The sequence below is a fragment of the Amblyomma mixtum genome, chromosome 8, assembly GCF_055824585.1.
Source record: "Amblyomma mixtum isolate Tamu chromosome 8, ASM5582458v1, whole genome shotgun sequence".
Lineage (NCBI taxonomy): Eukaryota > Metazoa > Arthropoda > Arachnida > Ixodida > Ixodidae > Amblyomma > Amblyomma mixtum.
The window spans coordinates 40,473,123-40,499,260 of NC_143019.1; the positions used below are offsets into that span (position 1 = coordinate 40,473,123).

The following is a 26,138-nucleotide window of genomic DNA, read 5'->3' on the forward strand; positions in this document are numbered from 1 at the left end:
ACTGACAACTTTACACCCATATCTGATGTATACATATGCCTACAACTCACCACTTCAACTATGTTTTCATGCCACCTATAACTGTTGCTCCTACTGGTGTGAATAAGCTTATTGATGGACTCAGTGTTCATTCCGCTCCGGGTTATGACTGCGTTACTTAAAAAGCACTGCAGCTTATTCGCCCATTATACTAACCAAACTTTTCCAGCATTGACCAGTCAACGCTGCTACTGAGTGGAAGATCGGAAAGGTACGTGGTTACAGTCTACAAATCCGGCAGCAAAGCATCCCCTATTAATTATCGTCCCATATCCCTTACCAATACTTGACCCAAAATGTTCAAACATATAATATTCACCAACCTTGTTAACTTCCTTTCATTGAACAACTTTTTATGTCAGCGCAACATTGTTTTCGAAAACTTTACTCTTGCGAAACACAGTTAATATAGTTTACACATGCATTGCACTGTATTCTAGACCTATCATCACTAACTGGCTGTATATTTCTGAATTTTTCAAAGGCTTTCGACGATGTATGTCACAACCTTTTGGCTCACAAACTAAAACATCTTAATATTGACTGTAACTTATTGAAATGGATTGAATGTCTACTTAATCGCTCACAATTAGTTATTGCTTACGGTTATAACACCTGTTTTACAGAGGTGTCTTCCGGAGTTCCACAAGGTTCAGTTCTTGGACCCTAGCTACTGTTCCTGATCTAACATTAATGATCCCCGCTCTCTTATGGATTCTCATATTCACCTATTCGCTGATGTTTGCGTCATTTTTAGAGAAATAACCAATACTAACAACCTTACATTACTTCAGTCAGTGGCGGTCACAGAGAGTGGTTTTAGGGGGAGCGGACAGACTGCTGTATATAAAAAAAGAAAAAATAGAAACAACGATTTTTCATTTTATTTGCACAAAAATTTTCTTGCGCTTTGTTATTGAAAAATAAATGGCGAAAGGTATAGACGTTATACCATTACTCAATCTTTGAATGTTAACGCTTACGCGAGCAATATTCATTTCGATACCAGGCGAAACGAGTCGACGTCTGAGATAATTGCCACGACATGTCCACTAAGGTCAAAGCACCTGCCCGGACATTTCACCAGTGGGGTTAGCGGCCTTCATTTATCAGTTCTGGGAAGTGGCTTAATTTGTTCTGCCCTCAGTCCCCAAGGCGGCTGGTCGGCGCTCCTTGTCAAGCCAGAAAGGGATGGTCCCCTCGCTTGCGTCGCTGTGTCCCTGGTGGGATAAAGACATGAATGGGTGGCTCCCCCCCCCCCCCCCCCCCCCTCCCGCCGACGAGGTTGTTGGCCACCGCAACCGCAGGTAAATGGCACCGCCGTCGCCGCCGCGCCGGCGGCATGGCAAGACAACGGTGGCGGGAGCTTGATTACTTTTGTATTTTGTAAATAGTGTACAAAGCTCTCCCCTGTCCTTTCTTGCTGTCGCTCCCCTCTATACTTCTCCTTACTATCCTCTCCCTTTCCCTGTCGTTTCCGCCGGCTGCAGCTCGGGTGCTTAAGATATTAGATAGCAATTGCCGCAGCCGGCAACACTCTTTTGCTTCCTTTTTTTTAAAAAAATAAACCACTACCGCCAAGGCAGGAACACGATACCTATCAACGTGTAGAACGTGGAATTGTGTGAAATAAGACAGCCGCTAACAAGGTGAACGTACAAAGCAGGGGACTACTTGACGAGACCGCCACTGACTTCAGTGCGAAGAATGGTGAATGCAGCTGTATATGAACAAATGCAAAGTCATGCGTGTATCTAGAAAAACTTCCGTCCCACCTCACTACTACATCGATAACATTTCGTTGGAATCAGCCTCATCATATAAGTGCATCGGCGTCCACATTACTTATTATCTTAACTGGTCTCTTCATACCGAGAACATAATTGAAAATGCTAATCGCATGCTTTGCTACTTACGTCGCAACTTCTTTAACGTTCCTTCCAATTTGAAACTACTGCTTTATCAAACACTAATACGATAAAAACTCGAGCATGCAACACGTGTATGGCACCCTGCTCATGACTTCATTAATGATCTTGAGCTGGTGCAAAATAACTCTGTGCGTTTAATCCTTGTTAACTACAACCGCACAGCTATGAAGTCTAATATCTGCCTCCCATAACTGACATCGCGTAGAAAAGTGTTTCGTATCACCCTGTTCCACAAGCTGTACCATCATCCCGCTCTTCGTGATCACCTCATCCCCCGTACAATTTCTGTATCCCGCCGCATTGATCATGATCACAAAGTTGGAAGTATGTCATGCAACAGAAAATGCTGCTCGCAGTCATTCCTGCCGGGAACCTCATGCGACTGGAACCACCTTACCGCAGAAGTTGCCGGCACTGAAAATTACGAGCAGTTCCGCGTAGCACTAGCTAACATTGTATATTCAGGGCTCTATTATTTTACTTTCCTTTTAGACAAGCCCACCCTAACATCTGTGTAATGCCACTGGCCTTGAGGGGTAAATAAATAAATAAACAAACAGAGTAATATGCAAGCCTCTCACACAACATTCACTAATATTTCTTTCTTTCTGTAATAACAATTTGTAGACAGCCTAAAGGCTCATATTTCACTGACGTGAAGGTTCATTTTTCAGTCACAGTTCCATACTGTAGAGCGCAGGATAGCGCTTGTGCTGCATAGTTATTCTTCTGTGTGTGTCATTGTAGGCGCTATTGTTTGTTTTCTCAAGTACTATGCACCGTGTATCCCAAACTGAAGTTCTTCTAAATCTTCTTTGATATTAGCAGTTGCAAATTCAAGCCTTCTGCAGGATTTGAAGGAGGCCCAAGGAGACGAGGACTAATTTTATGCATATGCAAATGTAAACAGCTAATCTATCTGTACTATTGTAACTTGCACTCTTTTTTTGCTTTATGTGCTGTTCTTATATTTCGTGCCATAATGCTGAATGTCGTGATTTTTGTATGTATTATAGTGTAAATTGATACTGTATGTCTGCTGTCAAAGTGTTTTCTTTTTCTTTACTGTAATGCGCGATTGTAATGTTTATCTCTTATATTGTTTGGTGTACTTTCCATGTTCTTTTAAAGTACCAACTTGTTTTTCCTACGTTCAAAACTGTCATCTAATGGTCCCCTGGGCCTTGTCAAGCTGTGTGCACAGCTTTTAGCCCAGGGTGACCAGCCAGATTTTTCTGGTAAATAAAGTGCATTGACTGATTTATTAATTCATTGATATGCAACTTACAAATGATTGGAAATGAGGGGAACATGTGCACAGGGCGGAAAGCGCGTGGTCTGCCAGGAAACACTGAGGTGGCCCCGAGAAGGGCCTTTAGTAAGGACGACATCCGTTTTGTGCCTCTTCACTAAGCAGCGACGACACGGCGTGCGCAGTCCTCGTTTTGCACGAGCTGTCGAAGCAATCCTTGGTAAAAAAAAACACGAGGGAACAAAGTCGTGCTGTGTATGCAGATGCGATCGCCTCGTGGTTCCATTCACGGCGAACAACCATCCGGCAAGCCTGGCTCTTTCGACGGATTCAGGAAACGACTGAAAAGAACAAAAGTAAGGAGCGAAGAAAGGTGCACTGCTTACAGGTTAGAACACAAAAACAAAGCTAGGCGCTGCACTCGGTTAACCCATTCAACGAGGCGTGGCGTGAGCTTTAAATCCGATTTCGACAAGGCGTGAGAAGTCGCTAAAGAAGCAAAGGCACACTGCACTGAATGAATGATATAGATAGACTAAGCGCAAGTCATAACTTCTCTAAAGCCACACTGCACTCGTTTAACCCTGCAACGAGGCCTAGCGCGGGTTCTGATGTCTGGCGCCGATTTCGACAAAGAGAGGGAACACGGCCGCGAGATTGATGCCCGCAATCTTCCAGGAAGCAATGAAGCGGCCCTGAAAAGGGCCGTTTGGAGCAGCTCTTCAACGTCAACCTACAGCGGCGTGGCGGCGAGCAGTAGGCCCAGCGTCCGCGGCGAACAATGACATCGGCTTCCGAGAAGCATATCCAGGGAACGACGCTGCAAAAAAAAAAAAAAAGTTTCGTTACAAGCACCGCAATTTGGTGAGTCCTCAATGCACGAGAAAACTTGCGACAATGTAGTTCAGTCCTTACCTCAGGGTTGAGAATGCGCACCCCCGACAAGCGCGTCAGCGTAGCTGTCAAACGGCGGTCCTCAAAGCGCGCCTGATGCGGATCCTTGTAGTGCCGCGGCAAAAACTTTAAATACGAGCACGACACTAGCCACGTGCTCCTGGGGAAACGGCGAAAGCCGCAAGCAAAAACTGCACAGAAATTTCAGCTGGCTGTCGCCGCCGAGCGCACCACGCACGAACGCCATAGCTGCACACGCCTCGAAACGAGCGCGCCGAGGATCACGAAACGAATGCGGCATGCCCGCTCACCCACCACGCACGCGCGGCGCGGCGGGTGCACCTAGCGATTCCCCAGGCGCTCTAGGGAGAGGTCGAGAAAGGCGCGCTGACGCCACGTCCGGTTGAGAACGAGGGCGAAGTCAAAAAACGTCACGGAGAAGCGCATCCCATCGACCAATCAGCGTTTCCAGCCTGCCGTCCCGCAAACGCTTCTGAGGCGAGTAGTTGGTGGAGTGGGCCGTGGCTAGAGAAGCGTTTGCGGGACGGCAGGCTGGAAACGCTGATTGGTCGATGGGATGCGCTTCTCCGTGACGTTTTTTGACTTCGCCCTCGTTCTCAACCGGACGTGGCGTCAGCGCGCCTTTCTCGACCTCTCCCTAGAGCGCCTGGGGAATCGCTAGGTGCACCCGCCGCGCCGCGCGTGCGTGGTGGGTGAGCGGGCATGCCGCATTCGTTTCGTGATCCTCGGCGCGCTCGTTTCGAGGCGTGTGCAGCTATGGCGTTCGTGCGTGGTGCGCTCGGCGGCGACAGCCAGCTGAAATTTCTGTGCAGTTTTTGCTTGCGGCTTTCGCCGTTTCCCCAGGAGCACGTGGCTAGTGTCGTGCTCGTATTTAAAGTTTTTGCCGCGGCACTACAAGGATCCGCATCAGGCGCGCTTTGAGGACCGCCGTTTGACAGCTACGCTGACGCGCTTGTCGGGGGTGCGCATTCTCAACCCTGAGGTAAGGACTGAACTACATTGTCGCAAGTTTTCTCGTGCATTGAGGACTCACCAAATTGCGGTGCTTGTAACGAAACTTTTTTTTTTTTTTTGCAGCGTCGTTCCCTGGATATGCTTCTCGGAAGCCGATGTCATTGTTCGCCGCGGACGCTGGGCCTACTGCTCGCCGCCACGCCGCTGTAGGTTGACGTTGAAGAGCTGCTCCAAACGGCTCTTTTCAGGGCCGCTTCATTGCTTCCTGGAAGATTGCGGGCATCAATCTCGCGGCCGTGTTCCCTCTCTTTGTCGAAATCGGCGCCAGACATCAGAACCCGCGCTAGGCCTCGTTGCAGGGTTAAACGAGTGCAGTGTGGCTTTAGAGAAGTTATGACTTGCGCTTAGTCTATCTATATCATTCATTCAGTGCAGTGTGCCTTTGCTTCTTTAGCGACTTCTCACGCCTTGTCGAAATCGGATTTAAAGCTCACGCCACGCCTCGTTGAATGGGTTAACCGAGTGCAGCGCCTAGCTTTGTTTTTGTGTTCTAACCTGTAAGCAGTGCACCTTTCTTCGCTCCTTACTTTTGTTCTTTTCAGTCGTTTCCTGAATCCGTCGAAAGAGCCAGGCTTGCCGGATGGTTGTTCGCCGTGAATGGAACCACGAGGCGATCGCATCTGCATACACAGCACGACTTTGTTCCCTCGTGTTTTTTTTTACCAAGGATTGCTTCGACAGCTCGTGCAAAACGAGGACTGCGCACGCCGTGTCGTCGCTGCTTAGTGAAGAGGCACAAAACGGATGTCGTCCTTACTAAAGGCCCTTCTCGGGGCCACCTCAGTGTTTCCTGGCAGACCACGCGCTTTCCGCCCTGTGCACATGTTCCCCTCATTTCCAATCATTTGTAAGTTGCATATCAATGAATTAATAAATCAGTCAATGCACTTTATTTACCAGAAAAATCTGGCTGGTCACCCTGGGCTAAAAGCTGTGCACACAGCTTGACAAGGCCCAGGGGACCATTAGATGACAGTTTTGAACGTAGGAAAAACAAGTTGGTACTTTAAAAGAACATGGAAAGTACACCAAACAATATAAGAGATAAACATTACAATCGCGCATTACAGTAAAGAAAAAGAAAACACTTTGACAGCAGACATACAGTATCAATTTACACTATAATACATACAAAAATCACGACATTCAGCATTATGGCACGAAATATAAGAACAGCACATAAAGCAAAAAAAGAGTGCAAGTTACAATAGTACAGATAGATTAGCTGTTTACATTTGCATATGCATAAAATTAGTCCTCGTCTCCTTGGGCCTCCTTCAAATCCTGCAGAAGGCTTGAATTTGCAACTGCTAATATCAAAGAAGATTTAGAAGAACTTCAGTTTGGGATACACGGTGCATAGTACTTGAGAAAACAAACAATAGCGCCTACAATGACACACACAGAAGAATAACTATGCAGCACAAGCGCTATCCTGCGCTCTACAGTATGGAACTGTGACTGAAAAATGAACCTTCACGTCAGTGAAATATGAGCCTTTAGGCTGTCTACAAATTGTTATTACAGAAAGAAAGAAATATTAGTGAATGTTGTGTGAGAGGCTTGCATATTACTCTGTTTGTTTATTTATTTATTTACCCCTCAAGGCCAGTGGCATTACACAGATGTTAGGGTGGGCTTGTCTAAAAGGAAAGTAAAATAATAGAGCCCTGAATATACAATGTTAGCTAGTGCTACGCGGAACTGCTCGTAATTTTCAGTGCCGGCAACTTCTGCGGTAAGGTGGTTCCAGTCGCATGAGGTTCCCGGCAGGAATGACTGCGAGCAGCATTTTCTGTTGCATGACATACTTCCAACTTTGTGATCATGATCAATGCGGCGGGATACAGAAATTGTACGGGGGATGAGGTGATCACGAAGAGCGGGATGATGGTACAGCTTGTGGAACAGGGTGATACGAAACACTTTTCTACGCGATGTCAGTTATGGGAGGCAGATATTAGACTTCATAGCTGTGCGGTTGTAGTTAACAAGGATTAAACGCACAGAGTTATTTTGCACCAGCTCAAGATCATTAATGAAGTCATGAGCAGGGTGCCATACACGTGTTGCATGCTCGAGTTTTTATCGTATTAGTGTTTGATAAAGCAGTAGTTTCAAATTGGAAGGAACGTTAAAGAAGTTGCGACGTAAGTAGCAAAGCATGCGATTAGCATTTTCAATTATGTTCTCGGTATGAAGAGACCAGTTAAGATAATAAGTAATGTGGACGCCGATGCACTTATATGATGAGGCTGATTCCAACGAAATGTTATCGATGTAGTAGTGAGGTGGGACGGAAGTTTTTCTAGATACACGCATGACTTTGCATTTGTTCATATATAGCTGCATTCACCATTCTTCGCACTGAAGTCAGTGGCGGTCTCGTCAAGTAGTCCCCTGCTTTGTACGTTCACCTTGTTAGCGGCTGTCTTATTTCACACAATTCCACGTTCTACACGTTGATAGGTATCGTGTTCCTGCCTTGGCGGTAGTGGTTTATTTTTTTAAAAAAAAGGAAGCAAAAGAGTGTTGCCGGCTGCGGCAATTGCTATCTAATATCTTAAGCACCCGAGCTGCAGCCGGCGGAAACGACAGGGAAAGGGAGAGGATAGTAAGGAGAAGTATAGAGGGGAGCGACAGCAAGAAAGGACAGGGGAGAGCTTTGTACACTATTTACAAAATACAAAAGTAATCAAGTTCCCGCCACCGTTGTCTTGCCATGCCGCCGGCGCGGCGGCGACGGCGGTGCCATTTACCTGCGGTTGCGGTGGCCAACAACCTCGTCGGCGGGAGGGGGGGGGGGGGGGGGGAGCCACCCATTCATGTCTTTATCCCACCAGGGACACAGCGACGCAAGCGAGGGGACCATCCCTTTCTGGCTTGACAAGGAGCGCCGACCAGCCGCCTTGGGGACTGAGGGCAGAACAAATTAAGCCACTTCCCAGAACTGATAAATGAAGGCCGCTAACCCCACTGGTGAAATGTCCGGGCAGGTGCTTTGACCTTAGTGGACATGTCGTGGCAATTATCTCAGACGTCGACTCGTTTCGCCTGGTATCGAAATGAATATTGCTCGCGTAAGCGTTAACATTCAAAGATTGAGTAATGGTATAACGTCTATACCTTTCGCCATTTATTTTTCAATAACAAAGCGCAAGAAAATTTTTGTGCAAATAAAATGAAAAATCGTTGTTTCTATTTTTTCTTTTTTTATATACAGCAGTCTGTCCGCTCCCCCTAAAACCACTCTCTGTGACCGCCACTGACTGAAGTAATGTAAGGTTGTTAGTATTGGTTATTTCTCTAAAAATGACGCAAACATCAGCGAATAGGTGAATATGAGAATCCATAAGAGAGCGGGGATCATTAATGTTAGATCAGGAACAGTAGCTAGGGTCCAAGAACTGAACCTTGTGGAACTCCGGAAGACACCTCTGTAAAACAGGTGTTATAACCGTAAGCAATAACTAATTGTGAGCGATTAAGTAGACATTCAATCCATTTCAATAAGTTACAGTCAATATTAAGATGTTTTAGTTTGTGAGCCAAAAGGTTGTGACATACATCGTCGAAAGCCTTTGAAAAATTCAGAAATATACAGCCAGTTAGTGATGATAGGTCTAGAATACAGTGCAATGCATGTGTAAACTATATTAACTGTGTTTCGCAAGAGTAAAGTTTTCGAAAACAATGTTGCGCTGACATAAAAAGTTGTTCAATGAAAGGAAGTTAACAAGGTTGGTGAATATTATATGTTTGAACATTTTGGGTCAAGTATTGGTAAGGGATATGGGACGATAATTAATAGGGGATGCTTTGCTGCCGGATTTGTAGACTGTAACCACGTACCTTTCCGATCTTCCACTCAGTAGCAGCGTTGACTGGTCAATGCTGGAAAAGTTTGGTTAGTATAATGGGCGAATAAGCTGCAGTGCTTTTTAAGTAACGCAGTCATAACCCGGAGCGGAATGAACACTGAGTCCATCAATAAGCTTATTCACACCAGTAGGAGCAACAGTTATAGGTGGCATGAAAACATAGTTGAAGTGGTGAGTTGTAGGCATATGTATACATCAGATATGGGTGTAAAGTTGTCAGTGATTACGCGGTTAAGAATCGTGACGCGAACGTCGGAAGGGATGAGGTCGCCTAACGGGTCAGATAACGCAAAACTATCGTCGGTGGAAGGATTAATGACCCGCCAGAATTTTTGACATTGGTGGTTACATGTGAGTGGAAGTGCTTTTAGCGCTTTTGAGCGCCTGAACATACATGTTGGAAGCCGCTGAATACGAAGTCCGATCGCTCACTAGTTGGCGAGAACTTTGCGATGCGGTAGAGGCTTTCTTTTTGTTAGATAAACGTTTAATGTGATTATTACACTAGGGAGCTATTGAGTGGGTGGTAGCAGTGCGTTCAGGAGTGTATTGTTCTGTGAGTTGGGTGATTATAGCTGTGAACATGCTCCAGTTGGTTTGAATGCTGCGGACACCAAAGCTATGGGAAAGCATCGATAAAAAAAATAGTTCATTATTTATCGCCTGAAAATTTGCTCCATTGTAGTCTCGTATTATTATTTTTTTTCTTTTTGTTAGTGTTCGGAGTGGCTAGATTAATGTCATAGTGCATTAGCAAGTGGTCGCTGATGCCTGGCAGGTATGTAATAGGTGAGACTATGTCAGATCGATTTGTCAGGATTAAATCTAGCGTATTAGCCGCGTTGGCTGTTATAGTCCCTTGTGAGCACAAATGCACTAACGAGAATACTGAGCGCACATCTAAAAATTCGCGACTTCGAGACGAGAACGGGGACATTAAAGGGGAGTTGGTATCCCATGTTATCTTCGAAAAAATTAGATCGGCAAATAAAACAATACTGAAATAGATCATGGTGCTTTGTTTTTAAGTGTTTCCATAAAAAAGTATGGCAACAGATAAGGAAAGGCTTAGGTGATCGTGATCGAGGAGGTTAGACTGAATTATAGTGCAACAGCTTGAAACAGGTCTTCACATCATTCATATATACTTTTGCATCTGAGCCTTGTATTTATTGCTGTATTTTGTGTTACAACTTGTATTTAACATTTTTCAATTTTGCTAAACCTGTTCTTTTTTGCATATATTATGTATTCGCCCCTCCTGCTTGGGCCTACTGTAGGCCTGCAGTATGTTCTAAATAAAATAAAAATAAAAAGAACATTGCAGGAGCCCGGACAAAGCAAAATTACACAAATTACGTTTGAATAGAGATTATGGCAGGAAAGTGGATGAAATATAGCTAAAAGAAGAATTGTGAACCGAAGCAAAGTATGTAATGAGCCAGAAATATGCATATCAAAGAAGACACTGCACTGAGACAATGGACAGCATGAAATAAATGAGCAGCACAAGTGCAGCGTACAGGCCTTTATCAAAGAATTTATTTTTTGTTTATTTACCACGTCCTGGTAGTGTTAGCTCCATAAAGCATTATCAAAATTATCACAATTTTCAGTTTTATTTGCTTAGGAGAACGTTAGAGCATTAAGAACTTGGCTCATAAATGCACCTCAAATATTGCCATAAATCATCGTACTCTTCGTCCTGGGCCACAAGAGCTGGGGCTTCATGAGATAATTATTACGGTGCATTAACGAAAATTTCAACATGCCGTCAGCATGCAAAGATTTTATACTGGCGCTGAAAAAACCGCATTTTTTTAATTTTCGCTGGCAGGAGGGAGTAACTTTCTTGACTGCGCTGCTTTCTTCCTAAGCAAATGAAAGACGTGTATGCCGAGCAAAAACAATTCGAAAATATGTAGCGTAAGATATAACACTAGTGCACTGTGAAGCTTGATGCCTTATTGGTCCAGTAGAGTGGAGAGCTGGGCGAGTTAATTGGTTCACGATTGTAGAAAGAAAACCAGCGCAAAAGACGGGGACACAGAACTCGGAACACAGAATACAGGCGCTGGGCGTCTTGCATGCACAGCAGGAAGTGATTTGTGTCTAGACCATCCAGGAGGGCATGTACAAGGACGGGAAGATAGTACAAACGCTAAAAAAAAAAAAAAAGCTAGCTGGGGCTAGAAACGCATTTTTCGTTCTAGCAAGTACCAACGTTGGGGCAAAGCAACCAGTTTTGGGCGCCTTGTAAGAAGAAAGGATGGTTCTGGGAAGCGGAGGCAGGGCTGCGTACGGCGCACGCGAGGTCGCGGGGTCACGGAGTAGCGCTGCAGCAGCACATCGGGAAAAGGTTAAATTCTTCCACTCGCCACTCGCAGCGCACCGCAGAGCCGGCAGCCTTCTCTCTTGTCCGCCTACCCGGCAGGTTCCGGCCGGGGAGACGGACAATAGTCGCGGGCGAGAGCGAAGGAGGGGGGGGGGGGGGGGGGGCACCACATGAAAAGCATTAGAAGAATGTCACTGGCGCCTCCACTACGGCTCAGCTTGTACTATTCTGGCGCAGTGGTGCGTTTCGCCGTAATCGCTTGTCAGCAAAGTGAACACAGCACCGTGCCTTCCCGTGAATAGTACAAGCAGGGACGTCGCGGCCACATCGGCATTCGCAGTATAGCGCCGCCCTGTCGTTTATTTGCTCGCTTATCCTCTAACAAGTCAAAAAGTCTTCCTGTTGTGGCACGCCATCCATGGCTTACGACACCACGTCTGTCATTCCCCTTCATACTTCAAGCGTTTCTCTTGCTATGGAAGTATTAGCCGTTGCGGCCACCAATTCAAGCAGCGAGAAAAATTTCAGCGCCGCAGGATTCGTAATGAAAGAGCGCCGCTCTTGTTTCGATCAAGCCATCATCAATGAACAACTTGCATATTTAGAGTGATAAATCTATACCTTTATGCGTTGTGTCTTGTGTATAATCCCAAACTGTGATCTGGAATGCGAGGTCAAAATTTGAATGTCATTGAAATAAACTCATTTTCCTGAAATTCTCTTTTTGTGTCGTCGCCGCTTTGCAGGTCGGGCCGAGCACGAGCGTGCTCAGGGTCCTTCAGTGTTGGGCCGGGCTTCCTGTCGGTAGGTTAAGTCCCGGGCCGGGCGCGGGTTCGAAATTGCGGCCCGTGCACAGCTCTATTCAGAAACCTAATCACATTTCCTTTTGTGAAAAAAGAGCTATGTGCAGAGTTTAAATGGTGCAAGTATGAAGCTACAATGAAGTCAATTACCAAACACATCGAAACATCAGTTGTGATGCCTGAAAAAAAGATGTACTGCAACATATAAATACTCAAGTCTCGATAAGCAGGAATACTGAAGGGGAATAAAAACAGTTTTCTTTTGTTCGGGCTCACGCACCTGCTACAAACATATTCTTTATACATAGCAATAAAACTTGAAATAACTGTTTAAGAAGCCTTTTGGTCAAAGTATAGCTAAGTATGACTGAAAGGAGTCCGCAAGAAATGCACGGAAGCAGGCATGCAGTGTGACAGCGCAGCGCGACAGGTGCGCTTTTTAATCTCGCGCGCGCACTGAAGAACATGGGTTTATGGTTTATTGGGGTTTTAACGTCGCAAAACGAGTCAGGCTATGAGGGACGCCGTAGTGAAAGGGGTTCGGAAATTTCGACCACCTGGGGTTCTTTAACGTGCACTGACATCGCACAGTACACGGGCCTCTAGAGTTTAGCCTCCATCGAAATTCGACCACCCCGACCGGGATCGAACCCGCGTCTTTCGGATCAGCGGCCGAGCGCCATAGCCACTGAGCCACCGCGGCGGGTCGAAAGACATGACGGGGACACGCCGAGGAGGCAACGCTGCAGTGCACGCTGCCTCCTCGCCTCTCGGCTCCTCGCGAGCAGCCCCGTCCGCTGACGAGCGGTGGCGGGGGAAAATCTAGGGAAAACATGCCTGTCCCCAACCGGACATGACGTCATTAAATATCACGTGACCTATGACGTCACGCTTATGACGTCATATTTTTTTGACCAATCAGCGTTTCCAGCCTGCCGTCCCGCAAACGCTTGTTGTGTGGCTAGGCCTTGGCGCGTCGGTGCGCGCTCTTGCACTTTCCCGCCGCTCGTTCGCCTCGACTGCGTGGTTTCAGCGGTTTCAGCGGCGTCGTGGCGGCGTCACGATGGCGCTCTCGAAACTGAAAGGTAAGCTTTTTCTCGTTTTTTGCGCCTTTTAGTTTATTCAAATGAGTCTTTCTGGACATAAGAGCTGATGAGTCAGTGTGGCGGGGTTCAAATTTAGAAACTGAACATGACTTAACAGTAGCAAATTGAGCGAATGGCGGTGGATGCATGTTTCAGGACCGTGGTAGTTTGAGCCTGCAAGAGAGGGTGCTGTTAATTCCCGGTTTGTTTACTTTTTATGAAAGAGTACTTGTAGTTTTGTGGCGTTCGTCTTACGCTAGTATCAGCTTCGAAAGCCCTGGAGCACGTGGCGTGCTGGGCAGCCGTGTAACGTCGCTCAGTAATTTCATATTGCCATCCGCAGTTCTACGAATTCCGTGGTTGAAATAAAGCTACAGTGACGTCCGGGCTGCCCATAACAACCTTGCGGCACGAAATGCATAAAACTCGCCGGCGACCGGGCCATTCACGCGCTCCTTTATTCACTCGGCATGCGAGGTCGCTTGGTAGTTTCGGATTGTCCGGCTGCGGAGCCTACGGAATGCGTTTTCCTGACATCACTTGGCTGATTGAAAGACGTCCTTAAAGCAGTGCCTTTGCAGCTTGAGCTGAAAGTGTTATATGGATATGAGCACTGAACTCATGCTAAGGAGTTTTATGTAGCGGCTTCTGAAATAAAGTGTATACCGCGGACGTATATGACGCCGTACATTTCTCACGGAGTTGGTGGGCCTTCTGGCCTTCGTGCTCGTGTTGCTGCCGTAATTAAAAAAACTTCCGAGGCGAAAATGAAAGAAAGTTCCACGGAATGCGGTATTTTGCGGCCTTCCGGCTATACGATGAAGCAACAAGCGTCTTCTGGCGCGCCCGCTACGTTCGTACGATTTTGGCGCTGCGCTGACGGCCCTGTCTGTTGTCGAAGCTTGGCAGGCTTCGCGAATTTACGGCGGAAGCTTTCAAAAAGTAAGGGGAAACAAGGTCGTTTTTCAGGGCAGCAATTAACGGGCGGGTAAGGGATACGTGGGAGAAAGCCTCCACCCTTCCTCGGCGGTCGAGGACTGCATGATAGCGCGATCGCGCGCTCAAAGCAGGTGCGCTCTTTGTCGGCGAAAGTGGTACTGCTTTTATAATTACACGTGTCCGGTTTTTAGAATGGAGCTTGCTCTGCCAAACATCTAGACAGAAGCCTTCAATACTTTGCAATTAGTGAGCTGCAAATTTTTGGCACTTTGCTTATTCTGGATTTATCACAAACTGCTCTTTTGTTTTTACGTGTTCAAATTAACGTTTATCCAAATTAACGTTTATTCATCAAATTAGTGCAGGAAAGATTGCCGGTATGTGCAGCTCAGGTGCTCTGAAAGCCCTGAAAAAGCTACTTTTGCAGCTATTAGTGCAACAGCTACAACCTAAGGACGCTGCAGTGAAGGGCTCTGGAAATTTCGACCACCTAGGTATCTTTAACGTGCACTGACATCGCACGGCCCTCTGGAATTTTGCCTCCATTGAAATTTTGTTAAAGTTAATTTTTAATATTCAGTTCTGTATCGAGGAACGTGTTTCTATAACTTGTACTACCACGTTTGAATGAAGTGTATAATTGTTAACCATGACTGTTGTGGGAAAAGAACCGTAGTGTTTCCTGGGTCTTTATTTTTTTTTTTAGAATATGTTTAAGCACTCTACAATTATTCTCTAATTTACAGGATCATATTGCTTGCATAACAGCTTTTTATTTCATCAAACTAACATTATTATTTATCGTTTGCAGGACGCAACAGCAAATTTAACTCTGGCATATTGAAAGATGTCGACTGCAATGGAGATTGCTTCGAGGTGTGGTGCAGACCAGGAAAAAGGGAAGAAAATGCTTATTGCATTATTTGTAACCAGACAATCAACTGCTCACAGCATGGTGTCACAGCAGTGAAACGGCATTCACAGAGTAAAAAGCACTTGGAGCTGACCAGCAAGCTTCGGGGCCCTGACGGGAGGCTGAAGAGGCCAGCTGCTGTTCAAGCATGGTTGGATTTTTCATCGACAGGCACGATGACCCATGCAGACCGTGTCACAGCTAGCGAAGCACTTTTTGTTTTGGCATTGACGATAAAAGGTCTCCCATACTCATGGGCGGATACGGCTACACCCCTTCATCGCTTGATGTTTCCCGACTCAAAGGTGGCTAAAGACTTCTCCTGTAGTAGGAAAAAAGTGTCTTACGTTGTGTCAGATGGGCTTGGGCCTTATTTCAAGGGACTTGTGCATGAGGAACTGAATCGTCCTGGTGTGTTTTACAGTATCAGTGTAGATGAAACACCACTGCCAGAACAGCGGTGCCAGCAGTTTGATGTTCTCGTGCGCTACTTTTCTGGTGCTGAAAAAGGAGTAGTGGTCGAGCACCTGCAGTCGTTTCGTTTGGGGAGGGCAACGGCTGATATCCTTTTGAAATGTGTAAATGAAGCCACTGAAAATATTCCTCGAGCAGGGTTTTTTTCATTTTTCAGTGATGGTCCAAATGTAATGAAGTGTTTAAAGAAAAAATTGACCCAGGAAAACGGCCCCTTAATGGAAATCGGAGAGTGCTCGCTGCACAAGGTGCACAACGCGTTTTCATGTGCTCTTGATTCATTTGGTAGTGAAGTTGAAACTGTAGTCAGTGACGTGTATTACTTTTTCAAGACATCTTCGGTGCAAAGTGCCCAGCTCCAAGAAAAACAAGAGGCTCTTGGATTGCCTGAAACTGTGTTTTTGCGTCATGTCAACTGTCGCTGGTTGTCTCTTGTACCAGCCGTGGAAAGACTAGTCGAGCAGTTTTCTGCCCTAAAGAGCATCGTAGACTCCCAGAAACCAGTGCGTGCTGCAGGTAGCATGAGGGCGAGACTAAACAGAAACCTGAATGACAAAAGTTTCTACGCAAAGGCTCTGTTTGTGAAGAATGCAGGTGACCTAGTTGTGGGATTTCTGACGCTGTTTCAAAAGAGTGAACCTTTGCTGCATGTTCTTTATGATGAAATGGTGATGATGTTGAAGAAAATTTTGGGCAGATTTCTGAGGCCTCAGGTGTTCATGTTGAAACAGGGACATGAGCTCGCTTCCATTGATGTCGAAAGTTCGCAGAATTGGAAGGAAAGCATAGTAGTTGGGGCAGATACTGAGGAAGCTATGAAATCTTGGTCTGCTTCAGAGAAAGCTGAATTTCGACTAGGAGCTAGGTCATTTTACATAGCGTGCTCAAAGTACCTTCTGACAAGGCTTCCTCTTCAGAATTTGACACTTCAGCACCTCAGGTGCTTGCACCCAAACACCCACTCCCAGGAGTCTTCAGCAGAATCGTTCAGATATCTTGCAAAATGTGCGCCTCAAGTGATACAACCTAGCCAAGTTTCATCTCTCCTTGATGAGGTGACACTCTTAAGCTCTGAAGCGCTGAATGTGGGCACTGATGGGCCACTTGACAAATACTGGCATAATATATTTATCATCAAGGGCGCTCAAGGTGAGAGAAAATATCCGCTTTTGACTAAGCTTGTCAAGGCCCTTCTTTCGCTTCCGCATGGGAACGCTGATGTTGAGCGAGGCTTCAGCCAGAATACAAGGGTTTTGAATGAGAGGTCGAACCTTTGTCTGGCAAGCGTGAATGGTATTCGCCAGATTATGTCATTTGCCAGAAGGTACAACAGTGACCCATGCCAGCTTTCAATTTGTCCAAATGTCATTAGGGCCGTTCGAGGCGCATCGAAACGGTATGCAGAGCGCATTGCCTGCGAACAAGAGAAGTCGAAAAGGCCACGTGCAGGTGCGGATCCAGTGCTAGCAAGTGCCAGCTTGTCTAAAGCACAAGCGAAACAGAAGGTAGATGAAGCGCAGCACATGTTCAGAAATGCTGAATTGCTGATTGAGCGGGGCATGAAGCTGAAGAACTTCAGTGACATTGCGAGTGGCCAGGCAATATTGAGCCAAGCTAGGGAAAAAATGAATGATAGTGTCTCTCATCTGGCTGCCTTTAATAAGGGCTCAAAGAAAGGAACATAGGCCTGTCCATCTGATATCAGTATTTTTAAAGCACATGCCTAATTCCCTTTCATTTCTCTTGATTCTTGTGCGAAGGGTTGTCATACATGCTTACTGCAATCCAAGATGGTCAGTTCCTTTTTTTCTCGAAAGCAGGTTTAGTTCAGTGGCTGCTCCTGTTTACACTCATAATTTATTTTAATATTTTGAGTACTTCGGTCTCAGTTCTTTGTTGCTGGTGAAGACAATGTTTCTTTGTCTTGCGGTACAATTACCATGGTAATGATTACCAGTGCTAGTCAATATACACTTTGTGTGTTTCTGTATTGCATTGCATTGATGTATGCTGTTACAAATAAACTATAAATTTGTCTTCTAAGCTTTTTTTTTCGGAAATGCCGGCTCTTGCTACAAAACAAGTGACGCTTGCTACAAAGCGAATATTTTCCTGCTACAAGGCCTGCTACAAAATGGTTTTGGCCATTCCCATCACTGCGTAGGGCTGCATAGTTAGTAGTCGAACGTCACATTTATAACTCTCTCGCTAGTTAGTTAGTTTTGTTTTCTATAACGTATAGCGTTTATTCAGGCGCACGTTTTTCACTAAAGTAGTGCATATATGCATATGTTCGGACATCGAAGAGGTCATAGCACAGTCCTTTTCCCTTGCGTGGCTAACAGTGTAATCGATAGGCGTGCGCGCCGCAGCACCTTCACGACGAATGCTTGAATGAGGTACCGCTTTGCGTCTACTGGGGCCTGCACCGGTGTCGCCCCGTTTGCATGCTTACGGCGTTGGCACGTGGTGCTGATATACGGGGTGTTTCACCTAAGGCTTTATACAGTTTCTTTAAAATACGATTTTTGAGTTAGAAGACCACTTTTTTCGGCATAGCATTGCCAGCGGTGTAGTACATTAGAATACAGCTGAGACGTGCTAACTAGCAGGATGGTAATATATCGAATCGCTGACTTTTTAACTATTACTGTTGCTCCTTTATTATTGAAAGGCGTCTAGTCGACCGTAAGTAATATCCATTTGAGTTATCAGAATTTCGAAAACGCGGTTACCCACGGCGCTGTGGCCCAACAAATTTTGGCTACATCGCGCCAAAATACATGCGCTTTCGAGAAGCTTGCGGGCAAAGCAACCTCTCCAGTGCAAGCAACTCGTCGAAATAGCCAAAATTTGTTGGCCCACAGCGCCGATGGTAACATCATTTTCGAAATTCTAATAACTCAAACGGATATTATTACGGTGGGATACAGGCTTCTCAATTATTTAGAAGCCTACCGGTAATAGTTAACTGTCAACTATTCAGTATTAGTTAACCTGCCTGCTAGTTAGTTAACCTGCCTGCTAAGCCTCCGAAGTAATGTGTTCGGGAGTTGAGTTTAAAAAATTCTCGCATTCAATCGCATCCCCCGTGCACACACAGCATCAACTTTTTTTTTTTCAACTTTGGCTACACATGAGAAGCCCAGAATGCGACCCGATGTCAGCAGTGGTCCCGTTACTTTTGATGGAGACTGCATGGCTTTCCACGCGTATACGTGTCGTTGCACTACAAGTAGGGATTCCAACCGTGTGGTGCAAGAGCAGAGGGTTCGTGAAGAAAAAAAAAAGACAAAAAGGTAAACACTTCCAGCCCTTCTAAGAGAAACCGGGTTTAAAACAAAAAGCAAAGGCAGATTATATCCACAGAGAAGTAGGAGGAGTACGTATATTGGAATCGTATACATTGGCGCCCAGTGCCATAGAAAGCGCACTGGGTTATCTCCGGTCGTTAAGTGAGGCGAGACGCGTACGAGCTGGAGGATTTTAAAAAAAAATGACCAGCTTTTTTCTTCTTTTCTTCGTTCTATACTTAACTCGATCGCTTTTATACACTGCTTCAGTCGATCCTTCTCTGTGTGCGGCGAATCGTAATGGCGGCGAATGGCATTGGCAAGAGGACCAAGAACAGGGAGCACGAGAATGCGGCTATAAGGCTATAAGTGCGGCTGTGAGCTCTGCACGGGCACTCTGGCGGGAGAGGTCGTTGCCCTTCTTCCCTGCGATGTCTCTTCTCCCTGGGGGCATTAGGCACATTATATTACCCGCCCGTCCGTCCGTCTTTCATGCGCCAGCTTTCCTCTATCTTTGTTTCTTTTTTTTGTGGCTTATTATTCCTTTGTTATCCTTTTTTGTCATCGCGAATCCGGGGTTTCCGGGCGGTTTCAAGACTCGGTGCCCCCCTCCCGGAAACGTTGGTTATTATCTGGGCCGAGTGATACCGCATTTTCTCGTATAACAGTCGCTGTCGCATAATAAACGCATACCCCCAGCTTGAGTCGTTAATGTTTTTGAAAGATTTTAATTGACCGCGCTGCGAATATTTCCTCAGGCGCGATTTATTTTTTGATCATACAAGTTGCATTCATTGCGCGGGTAAACGGGGTACTCGCGTAAGAGAGAGGCTAAATTTCCTACTGTAGTTTCTTTTGCGCGGTTTGAAATAAGTTATTCAGCATGCATCCCCCGCCTCCGCGCCGTCTTAATTTTTTCTTATGCGTCGATCGATTACATTCAAAGTACCCTATGCTTCTTAGCTGATGCACTCGTCTTTGCCAACCGAGAAAGGAAAAATGGAGCATGGGCAGGTTCTGTCAAAAGAAAGACGCGAGCGTAAATTAAAGGAAAAGCGAATTAGGAAAAGAAATGATCTCTACCGCTTACGATTGACTTTAGTTGAGAACCGCTAACAGTTTGTGGTAAGTCTTCGATTGGAACTTTTAGGCAGCGGCAGGAAAACATGTATATCTTTCTAAACCTTCTGTTCATTTTTTTTTTATTTCTGCGGTTGTTGGAAGTCTATTTCGCGCCGTGTAGAGGGGAGAAGAAAAAAACAAAAACAATAAAGCATGGAAGGCAAAAGAAAGTATGGGTCATCTTCCGCCTGGTGGACTTACCATTGAAAAATGGATTCTACAATATGAGGCAGAATATACAGTTGGGAGTACTTTAGTGAATACTTAATGTACATTAGTACTGAAGTTAGTAATAAGCATATCAATGGTACTTTCTTGCTAGCTGGTGGTTATATACCTAAGCTGTTACCTAAAAAAAAAAAACAGTTTAATACTAACCACCCTTCGGCTGATGGACCAATCTTCTCGCTTTCAGGTGCCGCTGGCCATTTAACAGATATTTTTAATTTTATTTGTTTAGGCATATATAAGTTCGTAGCAAGTGTCGAAATCGTCGAAATTGCGACATCAAAACCATATTTTGTCATATGAGTACTCGCGAAATAACAGAATCTCATTTTTTTTTTAATGTGCACATGACACTTAAACTCTGAAAGTACATTTGAGCTACGAAATCTGTCTTCACGAGTATGTCGAAGGACGTGCTGACGCGTTCGGTGTTTCGGAGGATACTATTTGCTGTTTTTGCTAGCGAGCGTAAAAAAATGCGCTTCATTTGCTACTGCTTGAAGAACGGCCAAGTCGGCTTTAGGAAAAAAAAGAAAGAAAGCGAATTCGTAATGCACGCAGTTGTATTCGTAGCAACTCGAAAAGGTTAAGCAACACTGGAAGAGGTTGGCCAACCAGCCCCGAAACATCGTACCAAGCTTTAAGTTTTTCTCAGTTGCTTCCTTGTCGCTCGCACGCACGCACGCACGCACGCACGTACGCACGCACGCGCACATTTATATTCACACACGTTCACGTTGCGCACATACGTGCCCCGCCCGGTTGAGCACGCGGTCCCTTACCCTTTATTCATGCTTTTTTTTTTTTTCACGGCACGCGTGAATGGAGAATAAGGTGCGGGCTGGACGGCGAACGTGACATTTACTGGAACTTAAAAGAAGGTTGCAGTAAAGAAAACAAAAGAAAAAAATTCGATCAAGCCTAAAGGAACAAAAAGGAGTACTTTGGGCGTTTTCGAGAGGGTGGTGTAGCTGAGCGCAGCCGCCGGCGGGTGGCAGTCTGGCGGCCCCAGAAACTCCGCCGCCTCTGTCTGGGTCTGCGTTTGGTTCTTCTGTAACGCGCGCTTCTCCTCGCGCTCCAGCGCCAGCGGTAAAGCACGCTTTACAGGCGATGGTCTTCTAGGGTCGTTTTCCTTTCTTTCTTTTTTAAGGCATTCGTAATTTCTTCAAGCCCGTTTCTTTATGCAAAAAGAAAATAAAAGAAAACCGAAACGCAGCCGTACGGAATAAAAATCCTTATTGCTGCGCGTATGTCTTTTTTTCGAGTCTTTTTTTTTTTATTTTCAGAGTAGGCCTGTATGCAAGTGCATTTCACCCTTCTTGAATTGGCGTGGAGCTTATTGTCATAGTATTGTGTTCTTTTGATTAAAAGTATTTTGTTCTGTTTCGCACGAGCGACGCGACGCGGAAACGGCGCAAAAAATCGACGAGGAGCAGAGTCGGAGAGAAGCGCGATACCGATTTCCCCCTTTTCCTGTCCTTGTAGATTTGCACCCCCCCCCCCCCCCCCCCTCTCCTTGCTATATGAATTACCTACGAGTCCGCGTTGCCGTTTTAACCAGCACTCCTGTTTTTTGCTTATTTAGCTTAGGGCGTGGTTGTATCGAAGCGGCTCCCGCCGTATTCGACCGTCCGGGACTTGCGGACAGCTTCGTTGTGCCGTTTTCCTTTTTGTGTTTGTGCGCCTGTCTGTGTACCTAGAGCGCTGAAGGTTCTTTTTTTGCGTGTGTCTTATTACTCGCTGACTTAGCTGCTTTCGCAGTTGTCGCAGCCAACTACCCATGTAACTGCTGGCGAGCAGGGCCTGTTTAGATGATGCTGCAAACGGTTTGAACGTCATAGATACGAAGGTTGAGGAATGAAGCCATGAAATACCGACGGAAAAATCTTACATCGACATAGCTTTAGATATGTTGAAGGCGTTTCGTGGACAACTAGAAAAGCGGAAGCGATCCAGAGACTCCGGTCAAGAGGTGAGCTGGTTGAAATGAAGAAATAATATTAAATAAAATAAAAGCGCTATCAGAGGGTGGTTGTCTTACTGAGCAAAACTACTGAGACGGTAGCGCTAGGTTCTAGACAGCGGAACAACACACACACAAAGGAACAACACGAGACACGAGCGCAAACTTACAACTGAGTTTATTTTCGACATGGCGTAAATTTATACGCATCTAATCATGGGACACACAAACATCAAAGCGTTAAAATCAGCCAAGATAGCCGAGCAATCGGAAACCATGCAAGATGAAAGCTATCCTCGCAAGTCATGAATTTTAGATCTGACCAGCTAAAAACAATCTTTCTTTTTTTGTTAAAACCACAGACGGTTCGCTAACGTACCCGCCACCGCCTTTCACTGAATCCATGCAGAATGCTTCTCACAATTCCCTTTTGGTCTTGTCCTTCGATTTAAGAAGAACCGTTGTTCTGTCTGAATGGCAGTTTACCAATATCCTTCAAGAGAAAAGTATACAACAGGTGTATCTCACCTATGGGGCAGAAACGTGGAGGCTAACAAAGAGGGTTCAGCTTAAGTTAAGGACAACGCAGCGAGCTATGGAAAGAACAACGATAGGTGTAACGTTAAGAGATCGGAAGCGGGCGGAGTGGGTGAGAGAACAAACGCGCGTCATTGATATCCTAGTTGAAATCAAGAGGAAGAAGCGGGCTTGGGCGGGGCATGTAATGCGAAGGCAAGATAACCGCTGGTCCTTAAGGGCAACGGAAAGAGAAGGCAAACGTAGCAGGGGTGGCAGAAAATTAGGTGGGCGGATGAGATTCAGAAATTTGCGGGAATATGGTGGCCGCGGCTGGCGAAGGACAGGGTTAATTGGAGAGACATGGGAGAGGCCTTTGCCCTGCAGTGGGCGTAGTCAGGCTGATGGTGATGATGATGATGATGTTCTGCCGGGAAGAGGTTTGCACTTGTGCACGTACGGCGCAGTGTGCTGCGAGGTTGCCAGGGGCAATGACCAGAGAGTTGTTGTAATTGTGCTCCCTCAATCGCTCATTCAAGCACCTTCCTGTCTCGCCGACGTAGGCCCTGCTGCAAGACAGCGGTATGTTGTACACGACGCCTTCAACGCAGGCCACAAACATGTTCTTGTGCCTCACGCCACAAGACCATGCGTCGTGCTCGTCTTCATGTCCAGAATTAACGTTTGCGCACATGCTTTTGAGTTTTCGAGGCGCAGAAAATACAACGGGTACATCATACTTTTTCGCCACTTTTTTTTTTTTACCTGTGGGACAAGGCATGAACATATCGCAAAACAACAGGTCTCTTATCACTTTCTTTCACATTCTAGAACCTAGCGCTCCCCTGTCTCAGTATGCACGACCAACTAGCCCCCTACAAAGATTTATTAAGCAAAGCTGCATTCTACAAAAATGACTTCACTTGTTACGCGTCGTGCAGAATCGAAGACTGTGCTCAAATCCAAATAAAATTCGGTAGAGACACTTGTGGGGTTTAATCTCCCCGTTTAACCGCCGCTGACACAGTTTAAAACCGCGTGGACCCCACCCCGTGGTCGCGTACGCTACCGAGCGCATGCCTACCACGGCGGGCCTTGCTCTGTGGAAACAAAGGAACGACACACTGGCTGACACAAACAAGGCATTTATTGCTATAACAACAATAACGCCAGCTAGCAACAAAATACACTGAGGAGTCGAGGATGTCCGACTCACCAGCATGGTTACGAGTGAACGTTCGCCCACGCTAGGGCAAAGGGGAAGCTCCGAGCCCGGGCAGGACGAGATGCGGGGTGAACGTTCCTCCCCACGAGGGTTCTCGCCAGCCGACGAAGAGCGGAGCTGCGCGCGACACGTCCACGTGCTTTCCCGGTGCCGAGCAGAAGAGAGCCGCCTCTCCCCCGCGCGCGCGCAGCAAAACGCCATCCGTGGCGTTGGTGTCGCTGCGACGCGAGCGCCCTCCCCTGTTAGTTAAAGTAACACAACTAAGGAGAATGCGTTGCGGGGGAGCTAACCACAGTTGGGGTGCATTGCGGGAAAGCGAACCACAGGGGGCGAGTGCGTCCCCACACACTTAAGACTGCTTACTTGTGGGAATGCGAAAGCATTGCTGCCCCTGGGTGCATTGACACCCACCCACACACACGCGCCCATGACACAACCCGTAGCGCCGTAGAACAAACAGTTGCATCACAGTTGGTTGCGAAAATTGGTTTTTGAGGAAAGGAAGTGGCGTAGTAAGTGTCTCACATTTCTGTAGAGACCTCAACCGCGATTCAAGGGAAGAGGTGAACGGTCTGGGGAGGCGTACAATTGAAGGCGCATATGTCGTCACTTCGGATCCCTGTCGCAAGCTAGCTCCCGACTTGACTAGCACATGCAAGCTATAGGCAACCAGAAATCGTATGAGGCCACCCGGGACGCTGTACGACAAACGATTGCGTCATAACTTTGGTAAGAATGCTGTCGGGAGGAAAACTTGCGCCCCACTGAGGACGGCCAGTGGCGAGTGTATATAGACGAACGACATGTATAGAAGATAGTCAGAAGTGGCGCTGCTCGGCTTGCTGTGTGGGTCCTACGGTCGCTTATGACGCCACCCTATTTTGCTTGTCATCGCTGGGATTTTCTGTACCATCTGCCACTATACACACACGCACACGCATGCACGCCGCCGGCTTTTTTTTTTTTTTTTTGTAATGGGACTAGTAACGTTTTCGCATTAAAAGAGCGTTCTCTTTTCACCCTTCGTTCGTTCCTTCTTCCGTCCTTCCTCTTTCTTTTCATCCTTGCTTCCTTCCTTCCCTTTCTCTTACTCTCGCATCTTTTCTGTCTGCCTCCTTCTGTCATTCTTTTCGTCCCATCCAACAAACAACTGAGTCTCATCTTTCGCTTGGTGCTCCTCTGGTTGTTTAGCCCTTCAGCGAGAGTAGGCACTCAACTCGCGCGCTTATTCAGTCTCGCATTCGAGCCCCGCTTTGTCGCGCACACTTCGATTCCCTGCTCTACCGCAGCCCAGCCTGTTGTCGATCAGCGTACCGCAGCCGGCTTCGGGGTGCATCGAGCAGACAGATAAGGCAAAAACACACACAAAAAAAAAACGGCGACGAAACGAAAGCACAATTCATCGGGCTGTGGTGTACTCGGGTGCGTGGGCGTCCATTAGCACTATCCCGCAGTGTAAACGATACCCCGGAGACCCGCGGCCGAGATAACGATCTTTCGAGTTGGGTCGCTGTAGGTGCTACGGGCCGACCGGATAACGCTGACGATTGCTTCGTGTTTAACCGAAGGGTAAAGGTATCGCTGGAGCTCGTGTTTCCGTTGCTTCAGAGCCCTTTGTGTAGCGTGTGTATCGATTCTCATTTGCGCTTGTGAATAGTCCCGGGCCCGCAGTTTGTGACGATTATTTTTGTGATTCGTTCCTTAGCGCCGTCTACACTACTGATCAGCACCGCCTTAGATCGGCGGCAGTGTTAGAAGGTGGGAGTTTGGATCCACCGTTATCTCCTTAACTCAACTGTTCCACTTTAATGAATCAATTAACCGATCATTGAGTTAACTAATGAATTAGCCATTCAGTCGATTTATCAGAAAAGCGAATTGACTCTGTCAACCGATCATTTAGCCAAATCATCCAATGGAGGAATCAATCGAACTGTTGAGCTTCACAACCAATTAGTGACGAGTCTTGGAATCAATCTGGATGAACTGCGTGTGTGTATGCCGTCTCTGATAAGCCAATCCGTCAAGAAACCAGTGAATTAATCATTTATTCGATCGATCAATCAAGGAATCAATCACTCAGCCTACCAATCATTCAGTCATTCATTTCAGGAATCACTCATCCAGCCGACGAATCAGAGTGGTTACGGTACTCGGCTGCTGACCCGAAAGACGCGGGTTCGATCCCGGCCGCCGCGGCCGAATTTTGA

General features: G+C 46.4%; 1 protein-coding gene across 2 annotated transcripts in view; it reads left to right on the forward strand.

The window, feature by feature from the left end:
* Positions 1 to 26,138, forward strand: part of LOC149332205 (apoptosis-resistant E3 ubiquitin protein ligase 1) — a 98,926-nt gene that overhangs the window by 13,594 nt on the left and 59,194 nt on the right. The window lies entirely within an intron of this gene.